This window comes from Danaus plexippus (assembly GCF_018135715.1).
Source record: "Danaus plexippus chromosome 29 unlocalized genomic scaffold, MEX_DaPlex mxdp_37, whole genome shotgun sequence".
NCBI lineage: Eukaryota > Metazoa > Arthropoda > Insecta > Lepidoptera > Nymphalidae > Danaus > Danaus plexippus.
The window spans coordinates 139,643-163,768 of NW_026869858.1; the positions used below are offsets into that span (position 1 = coordinate 139,643).

A 24,126-nucleotide genomic window follows, 5' to 3' on the forward strand; every position below is an offset into this window, starting at 1 on the left:
CAAATTTACGGTATGTATACAATTTTATTTTATATTTATAATAAATATATATGAATAAAAATCCAAAATGAATGTAGCTTAGTTTATCACCGAATATATGAAGAAAGTTTTATCAAAATCGGTTCAGCCGTTTGTATAAACCAAAACAACCTGGCAGACAAAAAATTCGATATTACCTACATATGGTATATGTATTTAATAAAAATCTTATACTAAATTAATAAAATATATATATATAAAAAACAGACCTTTAATATTATTGATGTGATTTTTTTCATGTGAAAGTCAATTTTATTACGTCTGTTCTCAGCTATTGTTTCATCAACATCGGTACAGCAGTGTAAATGTATCAGCTCTTTTCCGATATCAAGTAAAGCATTTTTGACTTACACTATACTTGGCATTATAATCTTCAATAGACAACTAAGTGCACTTTTTTTTTTATTTAATAAAATTTTATCATTTATCACATTCTTAGTGGCGGTGTCTGACGAGATCATTACACAAAAAATCTCCCTTTATTTATACGAAAATATCTTACTAAGGGTGATGGAACTTACCATCAAACCAACCGTCGGGCGTTCTATCATAGTACGTATGTAAAATCAAGTGAGCTGTAGGTTTGTTCGAAGGCGTTGATCGACAGTTCCGCGCCACTGAGCTAATTGTTTGCTGTCTTCGAGTTTTTCTGTAGCATTGTCGATATGCTTTTAAATTATACTTAAATAGGTTTTTACAGCGACTTCCGCTGTTTGATAGAGAGAGATAAGAGGAGACAAAATCGATAGTCGACCATCATTCATTTATTATTCAGTGACGTCACACACATTGAGGAATGTTCACGGATCGATATATTATATATGTGTGAGTTGTGGTAATGTGTGAGATGCCTAACATTCAGTGACGTCACACACATTGAGGATTGTTCACGGATCGATGTATTATATGTGAGTGTGAGGTGTGGTAGTGTGTGAGATGCCTAACATTCAGTGACGTCACACACATTGAGGAATGTTCACGGATCGATGTATTATATATGTGTGAGTTGTGGTAGTGTGTGAGATGCCTAACATTCAGTGACGTCACAAACATTGAGGATTGTTCACGGATCGATGTATTATATGTGAGTGTGAGGTGTGGTAGTGTCTGAGATGCCTAACATTCAGTGACGTCACACACATTGAGGAATGTTCACGGATCGATGTATTATATGTGAGTGTGAGGTGTGGTAGTGTCTGAGATGCCTAAAATAACACAATGTATTTAACACATTTTATGTAAATATAATATATTTATATAATTCCTCTCAATGGAAACTTTAACTACATCAAATTCCTTGTACGCCTATACAAGCGACGCTCTTAACAACAAAAATAGTGATTCACATACTACCATTGTTATGATTTAATTCAATGTGTGTTTGTCTGTTTGACAACATCCCGAAACCGCTAAACAGATTGTGATGAAACTTTTTTTTGTTTTACTGCAAATATCTTCTGAGATCCGTCTGTCTTTCTACAAAATATGTACCTGTATAAAAAAAAATTAAATCACTTATTTTTACTCTTGAAATTTTGCGAAAATATATATGTTATCCAACAGTTTTGGTTCGTCTGTTTGTTTCTAATCTCGGAACCGGCTGATACGATTTTGATGGGACTTTCGCTTGAAGATAGTTTATTAATATTAATCGAAATTTATGCTATATTATTTTAGAAAATTTTATTATTATCATTATCACTGATAAAAAAATAACTAAAGAAAACAAAAATGATAAAAAATATGTCACCTTTTTTTTTAATTTAAAACATCGCTAAGTTTAATTCCCAATAATATTTTTTTTAACATAAAATTTTCTGCTTATGCTCTAGTACCGCACTAACCTCTCGTTACCGACATCGAAATAGATGGTATTTTATAAGATGTATGTTTGTATGCGCACAACGCTAATATCATCAAGAATTTAACTAAAGCACTGTACGTCTGCTAGCAGTTACAAAAATGGAATCTCATAGTATCTCATGGTTGGCAAAAAACCCGGGGTAAGGATATTTTTTTTCGTACATTAATCGGTTGCGCAGTTTTTGAGTAAAGCTAGACATACATACATTAAACTAGTGTATTGTTATAATCACATATATAAACGATAGGGCGAAAATGATCCAGTCATATGTATAGATTTGAACAAAAAACTTTAAACGGTGCGTTTGGAGTGTTATAAAAACAATGGTAAGGATAAGGATATCGTTAGCAGGAATTACGTTGACACTAAAAATATTATAAAAAACACATTTATAAGACCTTAATTGTATCAGAATATTAATGTACAAATATCACTTCAGAAAAGAACTGGGTCACTTGTGTAGTAATTACATTTTTAATACAAAAAAAAATATTAAGTAATCGTTTATTAATTATCCTTGAATCTATTTTCGTTGAACGGATATAAATTTTTCACCTCGCTGTATAAGGCGAAATTTCTGTCACTTATCCCTACTACCGGTCTGAATGACCGACACGGAAGCATTGACGGTTTGTCGTACGATAATATGTTTGCGTTAAGGCCAAATGATACGTATTCAGTATATTAAATATGTTCCATATATATTAAAAACTTAGAGAACAGTAATCTAGATTCGTGTGAACATATATCTATATATGTATATATATATATAGATAAATATAATAGCTTTATTAATTAATTCCATACACTCAGCATAACAATAAAGTAAAATAAATTTAAATTAGAATAAAATTTCATTAGCTTGATTAAAAATATAATAGGATATATATAATATGATATTAAATAATTCTATATTATATTACTGAGTTAACATTCATAAAGAATAGTTTAGATAATGCGTGAGATAGTCATTAAGAGATTGAAAAAAAATATTTAGTGTATGGCCTAGAAGCCTCCTCCAAAGAGTTCCATCCCTACCTGTCCTTGGCTTTATCAATCCAATCGTCGCCTGCTAGTGCATATATATATGTGTGTCTGTTCCCCTTTCAGTTGATAGCTACTAAATTATTTTCCGTTAATATATAATACAAACTATATATAAATATATAAAGTTGAAAATACTCAAGTACTTTGACATAGAACCTAGTAATATAACAAAGAACGCGGACAAAATCGCGTGTATTGTCCGCGTGTGATCATACAACGATCATACAATCCTTGGCCCGACATTCATCTCACAAAAACCGTACCCATTTTATTGACGCCATTCGAGAACCAATGTCGTGAAACGGGAGCAGTCGGGCGCGGCGATGTGTATGTCGAGTTTTCGAGATACGAGCATAGAACAAAATAGCAGACAGGCCTAAAAAAAACGGCTTGAAATTAATTATGGAATATAGTTTCTTTGCTGTACAGCTAGCTCCTTTGACGCGGTTTTGTCTCCGGGTATTTTTATATCAATGTTAGTCTTTTATATATATAATATAATTTGTGTGTCAATTTGTAACCTTGAAAAACCGTATCTTGTGTATACGGTAGGAGACATACATCAAGAAGACAATTTTTATAATTTTTTTTCACCGTCTGTCTGTTCCGACTAATCTACTAAACGGCTAAACCGATTTCGACATAACTTACACTGGCAGATAGCTGATATAATAAACTTAGGCTGCGTTTACATTAACGGAATTATTTCAGAAATTACGTTTGGTTTGTTAGTAGTCAAAATAATTATTTAAAAAAGTACTTCATTTGTTTAAGAACAAGCTAAGCGTGATCTCACGAGTCTTAGATTAAAAAATAGTGCATTGTGCACCTAAAATGGATCCCTCTAAATGTTTTTACTAAGAAATATAATTATTTTTAATAGATTTATTACTAGATGTTAAATTATAAGCGAGAGTTAAGTAAAACTGTGCACTCTTAGACTGACATTACAAAACTCTGAGATTGTATTGAGGTTATTGTACTTAACGAAAAGGGTGAACAATTTGTGATTAAGTTTTTCAGAAAAATAGTCCACACATAGGATAAACAAACTATATACATAAAATAAGTCGATAATAAAAATTATTATTCCATAAATATATAATATATAAATAAAATGTTTTTTATAAATATCGGAATAAAAGCAAAAATTACATCCTGAGTTTTGATTGAGATGGATTATTTTAAAAATGTACATATATTTTTAGTACATTACACATTAAAGGACAATACTAAGTTGACCTCGCAGTACATATATGCAAGACACGCGATAATGACACATATTGCATAGAAATAAGATTTAAAATAGTTAACACAGCTCTGACCCAATACTCTATATTTGTCGTTTAATTTAAAGGTATGAAAGTATAAGGTATCACCTTGCAAATATGTTTATTTTTATAAAACAAGTATTTTATTGAACATTACATTAATGTTTACGTATTATTACGTAAAAACTTTCGAGCATTTTTCTTCAACACTACAGTTCCAACGAATGAACTGAGCATCAGCGGCTTTAAAATTCTTGATGAATGATTACGATTAATTCGATATAACGATTAAGGTGGCATGAATGAAGCATTTAAGACGTAATCGCAAGTCAAAAATTCCTTACAAAGTGTTGACTTTAAAACAGCTGATACGTTTAAGAGATATGATGCCGCAGGCAGACACAAACAACCATCACGTCGTCGGATAAATAAGGAAATGAGTTTAATAAAATTTTAAACACCATTTACTATGAAATGCTACAAGTTTATAATCTAGTCTTTAGAGGCATATACTTTCTCATGTACCTACATAATGTAATTATATATTTTCATGAGATATTTTGTATTAACCAGATGCGATGAAGAAGAGAGTTATGTTTTACCCCTCTGTTACTATTATTACGTTATGCTAAGGTATTTGCACACCTATCAGTACTATATATATATATATAGCTTTTTTTAAAGAGAAATATAAAGATATTATTCAAATATCTACATACATATTTTGATCTCACACACTTAAAATTTTTAGTATGGGTAATTAAATAAAAAACACTAACAAAGGCAATGCATCAGTTTGTTTATATAATATTATTATTATAATGACGGCACTTAAATCAGCAAAGTACTGGTATTTTTTTCATGTGTAAGGCAAACGAGCAGACGGCCTACTTGATGGGCAAAAGTCACTGTCTCACATGGACCTCCGCAAAGTGGATGTTGTTGATGCGTTGCAAATTTCGTTGTTTAGGAAGATTGAGGGGTGGGAATAGGGAAATGCTAGGAAAGGAAGTGGAAAAGCGCAAACGGCTCTCTCACTCATTCGACGCAACGCATCAATAAAGACTACTTCACGCCGATCTTCTGTGAGAGGGCGGTACTTCCCCGGTCGAGCCAGCCCATGTTTGAGCTGCGGTTACTTGGCCGTAGTTAGGCTCTACCACATATAAAATGAAACTTAGTTTTTCGGGTACTCCTAAGCGTTTTATATTACTTTATATCTACATATACGGACGTTTCGGTTCCCTTACAGCATCCCTGATCACGGACAGACGAGATGAAAGTGTCCGTCACTTAGTCTTGTTGTTTGTCATCTACCGACAACGATGTCTTCTTTAAGATTAGGGGTTGTGTAGCTTAAAGATAATAAAAAAAACGCGTACCCAGTATGCGAAAGACTTAGTTTCATTTAAACGAGGATACAGAATGTTTTTTAATATCATTAGATTCAATTTATTGATTATTTTAAATAGATAGGTATTGAGAAAAAGAAATATTATTCCAGATAACATAAGCCATATATATATATATGTTTTTTTTATTTGTATACCTAATTGGGTATTAAACTTAAATATTGTAATGACGTTACCAAATCTTACAAAAGTATCATAACGAAAACAATTCGTACCACTAACAAATTATTTTCAGAATCATATCAGTTCTTATCAGAGACGTTAAACACAAATTGATATTTAATTTTCTTAAAAAAAAAAAAAAAAACAACATCATTTTCAACATTCCGTATATCTCGCATTCTGATAAGAGAGATAATTTGATAGGCATTGAAAATTTTATGAGTGCCACATAATTAGTGAGATAATTAGGTGTACAGGAATGACCAGAAAGTTAAATAAGAAAGAGTAGTCAATTAGGTCGCTTAAGAATCGATGATGTCATCACCAGCTTTGAAATCACTGGTTTAATTCATCAGATTTCATCATCATCATCATCATCATCTAATATTAGGAAGTGATGATAACATCGTATTAATCTCCAAACAATCCTTGGGACGAAACCCCACAGCATTCGATCATCTCCGTGCAGGTGCCGGGTCCGTCGTTGCCGGGAGAGGAGCTTCAACAGAGCCTGGGGCTTGCGACCCAGGTGTAGGTACAAGGGGCTTCTATCTAACGCGTTAAACGCTCACCTCCACCATCCAAGCTACTCTCTCTACCTAACCAACTACTAATATTAAAGACTCGAACTTTGGATGGGCGTATGTTCGTATCACTTTCACGTAAAAACTTCAGAATGTATTTTAATAATACAACACAATAATATAGATTATTTTTAGATTATTAGAATAAAACATAGGCTATAATTTATCCCGAAATCAACTGTAGTTCCCGAGGAATGAATTTTACTTGGTGTACCAAGTCACGCAACACAGTTATTAAGACGTATTTATTTAACACCCTTCATCCATAGCCCTCTGAACCTAACAGGTGATTATTCAGACGGAGTAGCGGGAAGAAGTTAGTCGAACATAATTGATTGATTATTTAATGTTCAACATTAAAATATTAACGTCATTATGTTAAACATTCAGTGACGTCACACACATTGAGGAATGTTCACGGGTCGATGTATTATATTTGTGTGTGAGTTGTGGTAGTGTGTGTGATTTTTAACATCCAGTGACGTCACAAACATTGAGGAATGTTCACGGATCGATGTATTATATGTGTGTGTGATGTTTAACATCCAGTGACGTCACAAACATTGAGGAATGTTCACGGATCGATGTATTATATGTGTGTGTGAGTCGCGGTAGTGTGTGTGATGCCTAACATTCAGTGACGTCACACACATTGAGGCATGTTCACGGATCGATGTATTATATGTGTGTGTGAGTTGTGGTAGTGTGTGTGATGTTTATAATATTTAAAATATACCTACATCTCTATTCACTCTTACTAAAAAATTTTCAAATTCAACGTTAGTACAAGCAATGTTATTGCCAACAAAAATTACATTTCACTCATTAATAATAAGGTTTAATATTGATTGAAGTAAATAATTAGAAATAAATACCAAACTCAATACAAAATAATATCCTGTACTGAATGAGTTACGTGTTTAAATGAAGCTGAGGGCCACGTCATATGACCCAATTAATAAAATTAATAAATCGATAAATTTATATTGAAATTTAATAAACATATAAAAATATACAGAAATTAATGGGAACTCATTTAATATATACTATTGATATCGCATACGAAAGTTCCTATGCGTGTGTATGAGTGGTTGTTTCTCTGTAACACGTAAACAACTGAACCGAATTTGAATAAACTTTACAATAATATAGCTAATACATCAGAATATAATATAGTATATAATGTATCCGTAACTTCCGTCTCAATCGAGGGGAAAACTCCGTGACATATATTGTGTATCAAATCGCGTTACAGAATGTAGATGTCGCTAGTGAGTTCACATATCTAGGCGTCAAGAATAATAGTTTTTCTCTGAATAAGATTCTAGAAAATTTAAGTTACAATACCAAAGAAACTTCTAGAAAACTTGTCCGTTTTAAAGATCTAATGATATGCCATTGCAAAAACCAGTTGTCATCGGTCAATAGTCAGAGTGTATCTAGCACCAGCTCTTGATGACGTACAGTTGTTAATTACTATACCAAAATAATAAAAAAGGAATTAATGTATATCTAAAAAAAAAAATATAATTTATACAAATCTATACAAACGTTTTTATATGTAAGAGCGTAACATACATACGTACATACGTAAACAATTCCGGACTAATTAAGTTGTATCGCGTTTAATGACTGTCTAGGTAAGACCGAAGCGTTTTGATGCACCCTCCCTCCGCAGACGACGGACGGGGGCGCGCCGGGGGCGATTGTGCCCTGTCGATGACAGATCCGGGGTGCACCAACAGCGGCCGATGGCTTTCGCAGTGGTTTTAGTGAGTAGGGACCTGCCCAGGTCGAGTCTCACACATCCTCTCCGGCCCCACCAAGGCCGGTGAGACGGCTCGTAAAAAGAGTTTCCCTGCGTCATCAAAAAAAAAAAAAAGACCGAAGCGTTTGATACAAACAGCATTTAAAAATTGATGGGAATCGAATCAGCTATCATTTGCATGACAAACTTCCACTGAGCAGTCGTGTCAAAGAACTTCCATAGATTTTAGTAAATAGATAATATATTTACATAACATAGTTTTCATGGCACACCTATAAACTCATCATGAAGAATATAAGTCTCTAGCTGAGACCTGTGCCATACCACAAGTCTGCATCGCCACACTACATACAAAGAGTTTCCCGTTTCTCACTAACAAACCTTCGTTAATGTTGTAATGTGAGATGTATGAATGGATTTTTTTTTAATGTCATATCGGAAACTTGTAGTAAGCAAAGTGTTATTTACAATTTCACAAAGACGTAGAGGTGTTATATTACATTGTATTAGATAGAAGAGCTATAAAAATATATGAACAACATTATTATAATATTCGGAATGGCTAGAGATCAGAGTATAGTGGTCATTAGAGCTGTTGTTTTTTTTTCCTTTTCCTTTCCCTTCCTCTCCCTCCCCTCTCCTCTACTCTCCTCCCCTTTCTTTTCCTTACCTTTATATTTTAATATCCTCAGAATCTTAAAGGCGAAAGAAAATATCAATCAGTACCATCATTAATAAATACGTAATTCGGTTCTTCATTAATGAAACAAAATTGACGCAAAGATTTATGTAGAAAATAAATCAAACCGTCCGTATGAAGTGCGATGCAAACCCGTTATAAGGATATCGACACACAATCTACAAGGTTTTCATTTAAAATGTTTAAAACTTAGGAGTTTTTATTGACTAATTCAAGCACAAACGCATGAACCGATTTTCGTGAAACTTTTATTTCGCGTGGACAATGTATCGGAGTGGAATAAAGAACGATTAATCCAGCCACATCTTAGTGACAGGATTCTGTTAGCCGAGGTTAGCTTAAAAAAATGATTTAAAATAAGAATTATATATAATAAAAAAAATATTATTTACATACAATAGCACTTTTTAAAAACATTAATTCTCTATTTATTTACCTAAGTTATGAAAAATTTATTAAAAGAGACAAACTAAATTGTATCACTAAGGCCTGTATGAACTAGCTCGTACGCCCGGCAATGTCCGTTTTATTTGTTTCATTAAGAAAGTTCTCGTATGGACAACAAAACACACACAGCGCTCACAGAACATTGTTTCTTAAAACTTCAACAACTTTATACTGCATGGAGATATCGCAATATATTTTTAATGTCCAAGTGTCTGACATATAAATGTCTTTTATTAGACAAATGTCCAAGTGTCCGTTGTATAAAACTTATAATATAGTTGTATCCATCCGGTAGTATTTTCGGGGATGTTTTCACAACTGGGGATCTTCATGATTTTATTAGTAAAGCAATTCTGCTTATATAGTGTATGGAAAGTTTGTAAGGATGTATGCATGTTTGAATGTTTGTTTCTCTTTCACTCAAAAACTACTAAACTGATTTCGATTAAGCTTTGCAGTAATGTAGTTTAGACATCACAATAGGACATAGGATACGATTCAAACCGGAAATCCCTGTATTTCCCCCAGGATCACTGCAAAACAGTCGAATTTTGCATAAAGCCAGATTTAGACTTCAGATATCAGTGCCGATTGGTCAACATAACTAGCGTTTTAACACCTTTATATATATCTCTGAGCCTGAAGCCGAAGGTCACGCGGACAAAATCGCGAACAAACGTAGTATAACTATAAAAACTTTAACAATACATTAACTTAATAGCATTGATGTGACCTAAATATGATTAATATTAGTTTAAAGCAGCAGGTTCGTGAAAAATAAGCCGCCAAGGACGTGGGGTCGATGAACTCTGACGCCCTACAAAGAGTTCAAACGAGCGTGCACTGCTTACTTACAGTGTAATACTCACAAAAAAATATATATCAAAATTATCTGACTTTCAGTTATTATTTACTCTCAGTATCATACTATTTACTCTCAGTATCATACTATTTACTCTCAGTATCATACTATTTACTCTCAGTGTTTCGAATTAAGTTAGTCTATAGGTTTAAAATAGTTCTGGACAATACTTGGCTATCATCTCGCATGGTGGTATTCATGTGTCCGATGATGTGAACGCGGCCTTAGATCTTACGCAGACCACATCAGACAAAAACCAATTCTCTACTTAGTAGCGAGGTCCTCCAAATGGTAAGTGGGGCGACACAAACGCAACTATTTCAATCAATAATATTGCATTATATTTATTTATTCAGGTATAAATTATATACTTAATATTTTCTCAATATAACTAAGTTTGATGGTAATCAAATGTAAAAAATTGTTCGTAGTGTCTCCGCGCGGAAGATATGAATCTTCGTAATGTGGAAATGAAAATAGGAAGGGGTAGAAACTAATTTTAAGTGTACTCATACTATTTCTTTAAAAACAAACTTTAATAACATTGCGTATAATTAACAATTGAAATTTTTTATTCCATTTACTCTCCATTGTTTCTATTTATTTGCTCTCGCTCCGTCCCTTTCTATTCCCCCTCTCCAGCCGTCTTTTTCTATTCCCCCTCCCCAGGTACGTTGAACGTTAAACGCAACCTTGTTGGAAGACGCATTTTAAGTTTTACTTCAAAGTAACGATAAACAATTTGACACTTGCATAAAAATTATTTTGGATAGAGGGACTATTGTAGGATTTAAGGTCCAGTAGAAGGACCTTAGATGTAACAGAGTAACAGCACACACAGAGACTTCAATAAGACATCTTAATATATAAATAGAAATGATTGAGATTTTCGGAAGAAACTGGAAGGATATTAGGGATTATTTATATCACATATTTTATTTTGGTCTATGAGATACAACATTGAAAGGATTCAACGAAATACATTCCACAGTCTTTGGATGAGGTGGTAAAAATGGTAGAGCTTGGCTGTGGTCAAGTAAATACAGTTCGAACATGGGCTGGTTCGACCGGGGAAGTACCGCTCTCTCACAGAAGAGCGTGAAGTAGTCTTTAATGGCTGCGTTTCATCCGATGAGTGAGAGAGCCGGTTGCTCTTTCCCTGTTGTCACCCTCTCCTGCCATCTCCTTATTCCCCCTTTCCTCCTTCAACAAGCAAGGTCGGCAACGCATCCGCAACATCTCTTATGTTGCAGATGTCGTTGGGCGACGGTAACTAATTCCTATCAAATAAGTCGTCTGCTCGTTTATCGCCTTTGAGATAAAAAAAAAATTGAAAAGTGCGAGTCGGACTCACTCGTGAAGGGTTCCGTAGCAGCAAGTAGATGTCATAATATAAAAGTTATTGTAGTGCGTTGTAACTTTGATCGATGATTAAAAAAAAAAATTACTTGGTTTTATATAGTGTTAGTATGAACGACAAAGTTGTATTTTTGAAAATGTATTATTTCTTAAAAACTAATAATGATATCTCGTTCAAACCAATTTCGGTTGAAAGTTCAAATTGAAATCTACAGCATGTATTTTTTTTATTTTTCTCACTTTCTTAATTTAAAAGTTAGGGGTGGGGGGGAGACACTAATTTTTCCACTTTGGACGCGTGCATCTTTCAAGAACCTTAATGTCTTTTTTAAAGCCCTATTCACAGACACCCGTCACGTATAGGTTAGCTGAAAAAATATATTTTTTTAATCAGTTTCATTAATGTGGAGTTCCCCCCTTTAATTTTTTAATTTTTATTCAAAATTCGAATAACGGTTACCAGAATACATCAAACTACAAAGTTTCAACTATGTAGGCCTAACAGTTTCGGAAATAAGTGGCTGTGACATACGGACGGACGGACGGACAGACATTACGAATCTATAAGGGTTCCGTCTTTTGCAATTGGCCCACGGAATCCTAAAAACACCAGTACAAAAACTTTTCGTCTAGATTATTACCATTACTATGGTTTTCCTGTATTTTCGATACATATTGTATTTTTAAATTTTCTACCATACGTACATGTTTCGTCAAATTTTACATGGTATTATTAATTCTTTTGTCTGACAGTACTTGTGGAAATTTTTTAAAAATAACGTACGAATTTTCTTAAAACTTTTCGAAAACAAATTTACGCTTATACGTGAAAACCTTGCATTCTATATATGGAGAGTCAGACCCAACAGCTTGTATTGATTCACATTCCTCCAACTATCGCTTATAATAAAATAAAACCTAAATCCTTACTATCTGTTACAAGATTTATGGACGAAGAGACGTGAAACTATCTGTATTTAGTTAAAAGTTAGCAACAAAATCTGTCGAGCCTGTTAACTTTGTTCTGTGTACTCCAAGTTAGTAAATTCACACTACATACGCAGCGTAAACAGTTCATCGTTCGTGAAATACATAGCGTAAACGTATTCAATGCTCGGGTAACGCGTACTATGTAGTAACTAGTATGGATGCGAACTTAGAGTAACAATAATATTTACATTCACACAAAAACTATTTCATATTCTTATATATATTAAAGTTATATTTATTATTTTAATTAATTAATACATTTCTAACCGACTATACAAAAAGAGGTGTTATGTTTGTCGGCGTTGTCTGTGTGTATGTCTGTGGCATCACAGCTCTGAAACGGATCTTCCGATTTCGATGTGTTTTTTTTATCATTGAAAGACAACTTCCTTAAGCTCGATTTCAGCAGCGTTTCATCAACATCGGTACAGCAGTGTAAATGTATCAGCTCTTTTCCAAAATGACGTAAGGCATTTTTGACTTCCACTCACATCAGTGCAAGTAAAATCATTAAATGAAAAATATTGCGTGGTTTTTTTTTAATTGAATAAAACGTTGTTATTTACTTATTATAGTTTTTAAATATCTCTTCATTTCAATTTTATATATATATATATATATATATATACTTTTTCAAACTTAATTCTCCGAAACAGCTTCAATAACTTTAAGTAAATTGTTATGCTAATAGTGCGTACTAGCTCGTGCGACTTAAATAATTGATAAAATTAAAAGTATTTTAAATGTACTGTTATATAGTTTAAATGACAGTTTTAATTTCTGAATTAACACAGATCTCAGAAGAATCATTTAATTACTAAATCAAAGCAAAATTTTTTATTTACCTCATTGCAACCTATATTAATGAATAAAATTATTTTATATACAACTGGCCGCGTATCGACAGACTAAAAAAAAGTGTTGCACAGAAAAATAATTAAACACCCAAACATTTTAGGCTCCCATCCCTGTTATGACACAGATGAAGTCCAATTAAAAGGAAAAATATCATACCGACAGACAAACGTACAATATATTATAAAATAGGTTCCTTATAAAGTGAATCGGACACTAATTGATCATCACTGAACCCTAAAAACTGACACTTAATCAATACATTGAGAAATAACAAAAATGAAAAAAAATTACTGTATTTGATGTGTATGACAGTCTGTTTGTTAGCCGTTATCTCCTAAAGTAGTAATAAATTATATTTAAAGATTTAACTTTATTCTAAAATGATAAAATAAAAAATTTTTCCCTTAAAATTTCTGATACTAATCATGAAATTACATCTTACATTAATTATCAGTGTGTATGGAAGTGCCAAAATCATGAGTTAACCGACATCAGAAAACGTGGTATAAAATTTACTAGAACCCATGTTGGGTGTGTGCTAGTGAAAACAGAATTACTAAGCTCAATTCCGAAAACATTGGAATCTTGAGTTTTATCGGAGACGACCAAAACCAAACCATGCTCATATATATTGATATAAGCAAAATTAAAATTAATATTCATATACTAACCTAGAACTACCAAAATAGTATTCTATAAATAAAACATCAAAATTAGAGAAATGTCTCAAAATAGTTTTTATATGGTCATTATGGATGTATGTCGTTTAAATACATATAAGGATTTATCTTGTTGGATCTTTGTCAGAATCACTAAGGAGGTTGATTGAAAAAAAAGTTTCTAATTATTAATACAAGCAAATAAAATGCTATAACAATTAATTTAAAGTAAAAGGGATGTATAATATTTCCCTGTTAAAACTAGAAATCAAATATTTTCTCTAGCATCATCAATATTATATATTTTTTTATTTAATTCAAATGGACATTTCCACAGCGATGGTGTGTTGTGTACAGAATAATTTTAATAGCTGAAATAAAATTAAAAAACCTGTTCCTATCTCCGTATCTTTGTATACTAATCCAATATACAGATTATCTTGTGTTATAATTATCATAAATTTATATTAATTTATTCTCAACTAATGTATCGTGATAAAAAAGATTTAGATTATACGAAAAAATACATATATATTTTTGACGTTATAAAATATATTTCTGGCATCACATATATCAAAGTAAATAAGAAGAATTAATAATGTCTTTATATTCCTATTAGAAATTTAAATTTCTTCGAAATTTCTATTTTGGGAGCTTATCTTATTTACAACATTCGTTTCTCAACATTGATAAGCGAATGTCATTCTATTGGTTGTAATTGATGTAATTATAAATTTTACCAAAATTAAATCACCGACATTTTATGTCGCTCGTCTATTTTAATGTAAATAATTAATTTTAAATGACTGTGCAGTTGAAAGGTGGACTAGTTGAGGTCGCTTACGGAACATTCTATTTTATTCTAACGCAAAAATAGTTCTTATACATCTAGCATATAAACACGCGTACACAACTATATTTACAATACTCACAGGTATATAGGAACATTAATAAATCCTCATATATTCATACAATCTGCATTCTCGAACATAAAAAGAAAATTCAACGTATACTTTCACAAACGGAATGCACTAGTCACTATATCAAACAATACGCACTATTCACTTATGTTACACAGTATTATAGACATCATAGAAGGAACTCTGTCTACGTCCACACAACGATAGTCGGTTTCCTCTCAATACTAACCCATATTTCCACTTATATCATGTATAACACTGTAATGAAATAAATTACTACCAATTTACAACAACTTCGCCGACGTCCGTCCGCCGCGACAAAATTGTTGTAAAATGTTTTTCGAAAGCGCCTAGACTCGCAGACGGGGCTCTTTCCGAAATGTATTAAATATAACGTAGCGGTTAATAGAAAAATCGATAAGGCCGTTGTTGCCGGACTGCGATGATTATTTATCAAAAAATGTAATAAAAACATTATTTCTGATGTCGGACTATTTCGAACTGTCAGAATTTTCTATGCGACAACCGGCTAAATTGGAAACCACGCTGTTATGGATAACACTAACTCGATAGCGGAACATTCCAAACTAGTCGGTTAGCGTCACCGGTTATAGGAAAAACGACCGTATCGACTCCCCCACTTGCGACTTTCGTATTCGAAGCTGCTTGAAAAAAATGCAAGCGGACATGATATATTTTTTTGTTTTTAAGTAAAACTCACTATGAAATACAATCATTCGGTTGGAAAATTTCAAATACCGATCAGCGTAGAGCGCGCCGCGTCTGCTGGCTGAAACGCGAGATACTGTTTTCGAAACATTGGCTCGACGTCATTTTTGGCGTATTTTGAGTTGGATTGTACGGGAAAACTCGAAAGCATTCGGTTGTGCGACAGAGATGGAAGATCGGATGCCAAGCGAATATGGACCTTAAAGCCTATCATATTTCATACCTAAATGTTATAATATCCCATCAAGCATGAAGCCGTACTATTTTGAAGTTTTTTTCTATATGTATATCGGCTAGAAGAGAGAACGGCTGTTTTTCTATGTCATTCTGTGTCTGTGTGGGTGAGTTCCCGTACGTGTACTTAACGTTTGCTTATGTGTGAGTTTTATTACATAAAAATTCTATGGATACTCGCTTACTGAATCAATAAACTAAAAATCTATTAAATATCAGCTTTCCTTGTATTTATTCCTAATAGTTTGCGATTGGCAATCACAGTTATTAATACGTACAAATATCGAGGCCATCAAATAGTGCAGTGGACGCTTGCAATTTGCAATTGCAATGGCCGCCATTGAGGTTTAAAAAAAATGTATACATTGCATCATTTTAATGGAGGGAACATTAAAGTATTTAATGCGTTTCGAAATTATTCACTTTCAATTTCTTTACAATTTATATTAGGTACAACTTCCTTCAAATCTCTTATACATATTTGAAACTTGTGTATTGTATGACGGAATTTAATAATATCACAAAAAACAAAAATATTTTTAATCCGCTCCCATTACGATATCCGCGTAACGTGGTGTTGTTGATCAATTGATCTTATCCGTCTATATTTCCTTGTGTGTCACTCTTACAATATATTAAATTTAACATAATATAAACAATTTCTATTCTATTTATAGAAACTACGATATTACAATAATATTAGAATTCAATTAATTGAAATATATATATAAAATTGATCACTACACGAAAAGATAATTAATTGTCTGTAAATAAAGATAAAAATTTTAAGGTTTACTTATAATAATAATGATAATAATAATATTTATTGTACACCCTTAAATTAATAACTATTAGGACTTATATATACTTATTTAAAAGGTCTAAATAAAAATAATAATAATATAGAATATAAATATAGATGACAATATTGATAGATGTCGCAAGAAAGTTGGAATTTAAAATACATATATACATTTATTTATTTTTTTGGCTTTATATACAACTTGTTTTTTTTTTCTTGATATAAAAATATGTTTAGTTATTCGGAAAAGAAAATCGTATTATAAATTTTTAATTTTATACGTAATCAACAAAATGAGTTTTAATGGCGGCTATTTTAATTTACGTTGAGAGAAAATTAAAAATGATAGAAAGAAATGCACTTATGTGTGCGAAAGTGATGGGGAATGGGAATTATTCGTTCATTCTTTTGCATTTCAAATTAAATAAGAGTGAATGATAAATGTCATTAACGTACATCTGAGTTGGCTATTTCCGCAGTATTAACTATTTAAAAAGCCTTGCATATATTTTATAATGATTTATTGACAGAAAATACATTTCCGATCATAACTCGCCATATTTATTACTATTCGCCATATTTATAATCAGTCGCTTGACCCAACGTGTATTTCAATGCATCTAAACGCATACACTCTACAACGATAACATTAAAACTATAACCTTTGAGTAAACAAGCTGGTTTTAAACTCAGGATCCATTTTATCACAACAAACTCAATTTAAAACGTTTTATATCTGTGACAATCTATAAATTTATTTTCATCAAATTAACTTGCAAGTGGCCCTAGAAACGATTACACGGGTGCGAAAGGGACAGAAGACCAATCATGGCTGAGTGATATTCCATCTCTTTCCCACCCACTATTTCCGATACGCAACTATTTTACGTCAATCCAAATCTAGCGCTGGATTTAAAACTAACAGAACGTCACGATTTCCATAACAACTTATGTTATAGCTTTAAAGCGGTTGAAACGCTTTAGTGTGATTGTAAAGGGCATTTGAAATATAAATATTGATATTCTATACTTTGTAACAAGATAAGCGGTAGATAGTTACAAAAAAAATGCTGTATTTGTCAAACAGTTTGCCGCGATAATTTTTTTTTGACATTTTATTTCGTTCAATAATATTTATAAAATTTTAATTTTGAAATATTAATTCTAGTATATTATTAAATTCTTAATATTAAAAAAGAGAAAATAAGTGTGGCAGTTAAAATTGTTTGCTAAAACACAAATAATTATTCAAGGCTTTTAACAAACGCATAAATAGATCTTAGAATACAAAATTTAACTTCCATACTGTAATTAATTTTAATAAAATACAATATTATATTTTAAACATCATATGTACCAAAAAAAACGGTAAATTAGTTTAAATTAAAACATTTCGGATGTATAATGTGAAGTCGTATACAAATATATTTAAGAAGTAAAAAAAAATATATCCTGTGAGGTTCTTTAACAAAGATTAACACAGAAAAATAAATAGACATAACGAAAAACTCGAAACTCATAGAACATTCTAGAAATATAAGAAAGGTTATTATGATTTATTAAAGTAAAAATATTTAATCTCATTTTAATTTCACATAAATGGGTTTTCAAAATCATATTATGTATTAGATATCAATGAGTATTAAAGTAAAAAAATAAATAAAGTGAAGGAAGAAAGAATATATAACAAAATTATCTAAAATATGTTATAAATTATATATATATATATACACACACGAGTATGTGTTCTTTATTTAAAAATAGACAAAATTAGGACGAATGATTTACGACCAGAGTCAAATCCGTCAAAGGGTATTAAAAATAAACAGTCAATATATTTTCTGTCCGTGTATACACACGCACACACACGCACAAAATATCTGTGTAGTTGTGTAACACATAGCATTCTCTATACGGCGATATTTTTTTTCTGTGGTTGATTTCAAAAGCTATCTGTGAACTAGACTTCTCGAACAATCTAGGCGTTTTCCCACCTTTCTCCAATAAGGCCGCCTATATACTTATACATATATTTAATTTTTATTTTATATATATGTATTTCGAATTGTTTGAATTACTTATTTGAAACTAAATTCTATCGATCACGTTTTTGATATTTATTTTTGATATATCTATGAACTTTCATACAACAGTACATAAGTGTATCACGGATGTATATTATAGAAAATATTAAGTAACAACGATGTTACATGTACCAAAACAAGGATTCTGTTAGACATAGAATATAATCCATACGTAAACGCGTACTCCAAGGTCTTATCTTAGATTAAGATTACGTAAAAACGGAAGAAAGAAAACACGTAAAAATCATATATTACAAACGAATTGAATTGAACCGTCCGTCGAACAATGTCTATTAAATTCATTTCCCTCATGCCTTTTCTATAAACACAAAAATTCTCGCCAAAGTATACCAGTAGGTAACACAATTTGACATAGCAGTTTATTTACACGAATCAAATACTATTTTATTGAAAATATGCTTTATCTTCAATCAAATATTATTATGTCAATAATATCAGTTGTCAAACGATTTTTAAATTGAAAAATGACAGACATTTTGATTTACTCGAAAAATATATGAAATATATCAAATAACATGTTTTTTTAATTCCCAATCGAGAAAGTTATTTTCGAATAAATGATTTTTTTATCGAATTTTCTAACATAAAATATATATATATATTTTATTATCTATTTTTGATTTTTTTTAATCAGCCTTCATACACACTATCTAGACCGGTTTGAAATTTGAATGTTCATTGATCAGTGATTACATATACATATTTATATTCATATAATTTAAATGAGATACAATTCAGGATTCCGCTTTTACTGTGTTTTTAATATAAAAATAAAATATTACTTAACACCTCTTTGGTTGAAATAAATGATATTTTTAATCTGTAAATGTTATATCACATAAATTGACATGAAATATATAAAAACTTTTTGATTTACAATGCTAATCAGTTGGATTATTTTGGTGTAGATTTTTAAATTCGTAAATAAACTATAAAAAACTTTTTAAATTGTAATTTCATAAGTTAAAAATATATATTATAATATTATTAATAAAATTATATATTTATATGTTACAACTTTTACATATACCAAAAAGCATTTTGTTTTATGACGGAACATTTTTGACGGCTTTAAAGTGCTCTGTATTTAATGACTAATTAAGGTTTTAATTTCCGGAATTAAAATAACTACAATAATATACTAATTGATATAATATAACTTAACATGATATGATTAAATATAATTAAAATCTACTCATTACTATCATTACACTGATGTAAATTTCTAGACATGAAATGTCAAAGTCATTACATATGTCTGACGTATAGGTGTATGAAAATAGTCGATTTATAAAACCTTATTAATACTGTTGTAACTAATAATAATAATTAAATAAAAGGCTTTATTCCATTCGACTGACACCTTCGCGTTTCCTTCACACGGTACTTCAAGATTTTAATTCGTCCAACAAATGAAAACGTTGACAAAACATTCCACGACTCCAGACCGAAAGAAGCCATAACGTAAAACAAATTATAACTAGGTATTCCTTTCGCACAGCAAACTTATATATATATATATATATATATATATATATATTTTTAATTTAAAGTAATTTTTCTGAATAATTCGTTCCGTATCTTAAGTAGCGACTTGTTTTGTGGTGAGTTATAATACGTTTAAATAATAAATCACAATGTTTGTGTATTATTAGTGTACGTTAAATATTAATTCAAAACTTCTTTGTTGAGGCATTAGAATTTTAATACGTATTTTTTATTATAATCTAACGGATCCGCCATATTGCTTTGTTTGTTACACATTTTTTACCAAGCCGAAACAAGTTTTTGATTGGTTACGAAAATAGAATGCAGATTGCTATCAAATCTATTTATAGATTATGTTAATTAGAACCAGTCTTATTCACGTCTATTAATATTAAGTTCAATTAGAAACTTATTACGGTTTTCTACAGATAATATAAACGTGAAATACATTTCATGTTTGTTCCTCTTTAACACAGAAACTACTTGATCGATAGTGATGGGACTTTACAATAATGTAGGTCATATATCGGAATAGAATATAGGATATAATGTATCCTTAACTTCCGTGTAGTTGCAGACTGTAGATGTCGCTAGTCGTTTAACATACAAATACACATTTGCCACGGCATCTTTACCACAAGGTTTTCATAGCCACACTCCGTACTGAGAGTTTTGAGGATTCCATTTATACACCATAGAGCATAAATGTTTTTGAATTAAAAATGTGAAACGTTTCGTATGTAGTGTGACGATGCAAAACGCGTGCTAAGCATTAATACGATTCTGTATTCGAAACGGAGAGAACATCGTTTACCTACAATATTGCGATAGTTCTAAGTTGGACGAACAAAAAATAAGTTTTCCATAGACTACATTATAATTACGTATGTTTGAGGTCATTAAGAACTCGTCATAGAGCGGTAAGAATATCAGAGGTTCCAAATATTGATCTTAATCTTATATATAGGATCTTAGGAGATGTACTTCAATAATATATGAATCCTTAAGACGAGGACATTAACTTTTAAACGTGTCGTTAGCAGTTAATACGATATGAATGACGTTTTTCTCGTCGAGCAACTTCAGACTAGGAGAGAGTTTTGGAAAAAAAAATATTTATTTTTATTGACAATAGAAATTAAAGCGTTTATTGCTATTATCAATAAATTTTTATAAATATAATAAATTTGTTACGTCACATGTATTCCATAGCTGGAGTTCATACTCATAAACTGTCCGTTAATATTCACAGTTCGAATACCGTGAACTAATAGTAAGGCAACTTATGTTATTTTTGTTTCGTCGCGACAGAATTTTCAATTTATCAAAAAAAAAAAAATTATCATCCGAATTATAGAAGTCCGGTGAGATGCTATTTAAATATTTAATAAATTTATTGACCAATGATTTATAATTGCAATAATCGTGTTCTCGAGATAATTTGATGATTTATGTCTAATTTATGGGATGTAGCGAGCGGCGAGAGGTGGACGCTGTGCTGGCGACTTGGGTCACGTGGGTTCATCCGCGGAGACGATCTCGGTGTCGAGGTTTTCTGTCCGATAGACATTTATCTGGGGTGGTTGTTGTCATTAAAAATTTTGATACTAGCACCAATTTCGGTTTTAGTGCAGAAAAACGGAAGCCATGTTGAAAAAAACGATAAGGCCGAAACGAGAGCTTTGTTTTCGAGCGAAGACAGAAAAAAATGCGAGTTTATAGCTCCTAATATACAGATTATACGATCAAATTTAACACTCATCTGAGTAATAACCTGTTTTATCTAACTTCGGAATGTTTGTTGCAAAAAATTGCGGGGGATAAGAAAGATTTTAACTTGAATCTCGATCGATATATATGGTCTATATATATATATATACCATCGACGTATTAAGTATAATTCCTTTAATAGATTTTGAGATAGAAATATATTTTTTAAGTTTAAAAATTGCTTTTTTATGATAATTATTTTATGCCGATCATAATTTGCATTTTATTACAATATTTTTTTAAGAAAAAGATACAATAATAATTCCTTATATATATAGGAATTGTTATTTATTAAAAATAAAAATTACTCAGGACTCGGAAGTTCACTGCTATACGATTTGTTTTTTATATTGTTACATAGTTATTTTGCTAAAATGATTTCTCATCACTAACCGACGAACTATAATAAAATTTTAATGAAACTGAAAGGGTCTTTTTCGTAAAAAAAATTATAATAATATTGTAAATTATAACCGGCATAAAATAATTACCATAGAAGAGGAATTTTATAACTTTTAAAAAAATATTTTTATCGCTCGTAATGTGTTAAAAGGACTAGCCTAAAAGTACAATCGAATTTCTTGTGTAAAAAGTATTTATATATCTGTATGCAACATTAGTTAAACAATTGTCAAAAATAAATATATCTACTCAAAAATTTTATGTCCAACAGACATCCCATTTATTTATGTAGTTCAAAAATAAACTCGACTTCCTGTACACATGTACGCGGCTGACATGTTTTAAAAAGAGCATATATACCTACGGTCGAATTCATAACCTCCTACTTTTTGTAGTCGGTTTAAAACAACAGTCCATGTCAAATGCCTCGTTGTACTCTATATTTTAAAGTCACTTAATGCAATAGAAAAATATTTACCTAAAAAGCAGTAAATTAAAGATATTAAGTTAGAAAAAAAATTATATGACGACGTTGTTGTTTCAGGTCAATAACCCTGTAATCTTAAATACTCGTTCCGATGAAGATATTTTGATAAAAAAAAAAACAGATAAAAGCCTCTATTATAATGTAAATACATATATGAATTTAATACACTTTCGATCAAATTAAATTCGGCTCCGGACGCTTCATTCAAATAATATATCAAAAAGGTTTTAATATTGGCATAATATGTAAGTAAATTCATAAAAACTCCGAACGCATTATACCTTCGCTATTTCATTCAAATGCTCATAAAAAAATGTTATATTCAGCGGCCTTTATATTTTTACTACATATTTTCATCCCTCCGACACGCACACATGTAACATTATATTTAATAACGGAAATCAAACCCTATTTGTTAGAAAATAAAGTTCAAATTCAACTGCAGCGTATGATGGTGTTCGAAATTCAAAACGCTTCACACACGCGCGTAATCGATTTTCGAAACGCTCCCCGCGGCCGTAACTTTTTTATATTTTTTATCGTAGACGACCGTCTTACAGCCGTTTTTTATTAGATGTTTTTTTTTAATCTGCTCTCACTCTACGACGAGAAACTCTGTTTAGGTATCAAAAAGTATGCACGATTATTATATGTTTATACACACATATAATTATATATTAATGTATTAAACTTTAAGGCTTTGATACAAGTAATTTCAGATAAGAAATTTTTTGGTAAAGATTTAATGTATACTAATAAAACGTACTTAATAATTAATAGTAATACGCACCAAGTGTTATAATCAAATTAAGATTTTTTAAGAAAAATAAACTACAACCACAGATTTCACTTGAGAATTGTATTAAAAAATTTGGTTATTCCATCGTGGAGACTTCTAGAAAGATAACGCTGTATTCTTCTTCAAAGGCCTTCACTGAAGTTGTGGAGTTTATGCATACTATCTTATTCGTAGTTTTTTTTCTCAAATCTATATATTTATATGTTCTCGATACGATAATCTATCAAAGAGCTCATAGGACCAGTATGCGTACTACAAGTTGCATACGGAGGGATTATAGTTTCACATGAACAAAACTATCGTAAAATCTGTTTACGTTATTGAATGAGAAACGTGGAACGCGTAGTATATTCTATTTAAAATGTGTG

The 24,126-nt window shown here is 31.1% G+C and overlaps 1 protein-coding gene across 3 annotated transcripts in view; it reads right to left on the reverse strand.

Annotated features, from left to right (window-relative positions):
- Positions 1-15,787, reverse strand: part of LOC116777058 (uncharacterized) — a 39,617-nt gene extending 23,830 nt beyond the window's left edge. The window contains exons 1-2 of one of the 3 annotated variants that reach the window (XM_061529191.1): positions 15,664-15,787; positions 14,955-15,200 (exon numbers count right to left, since the gene is read on the reverse strand). The gene's annotated coding sequence lies outside the window, so the exon portion shown is untranslated. Of the gene's footprint in view, positions 1-14,954; positions 15,559-15,663 lie in introns of those variants that run through there. The other 2 variants (XM_061529192.1, XM_061529190.1) reach the window with 2 other exon arrangements.
- Positions 15,788-24,126: the final 8,339 nt, after the last annotated feature.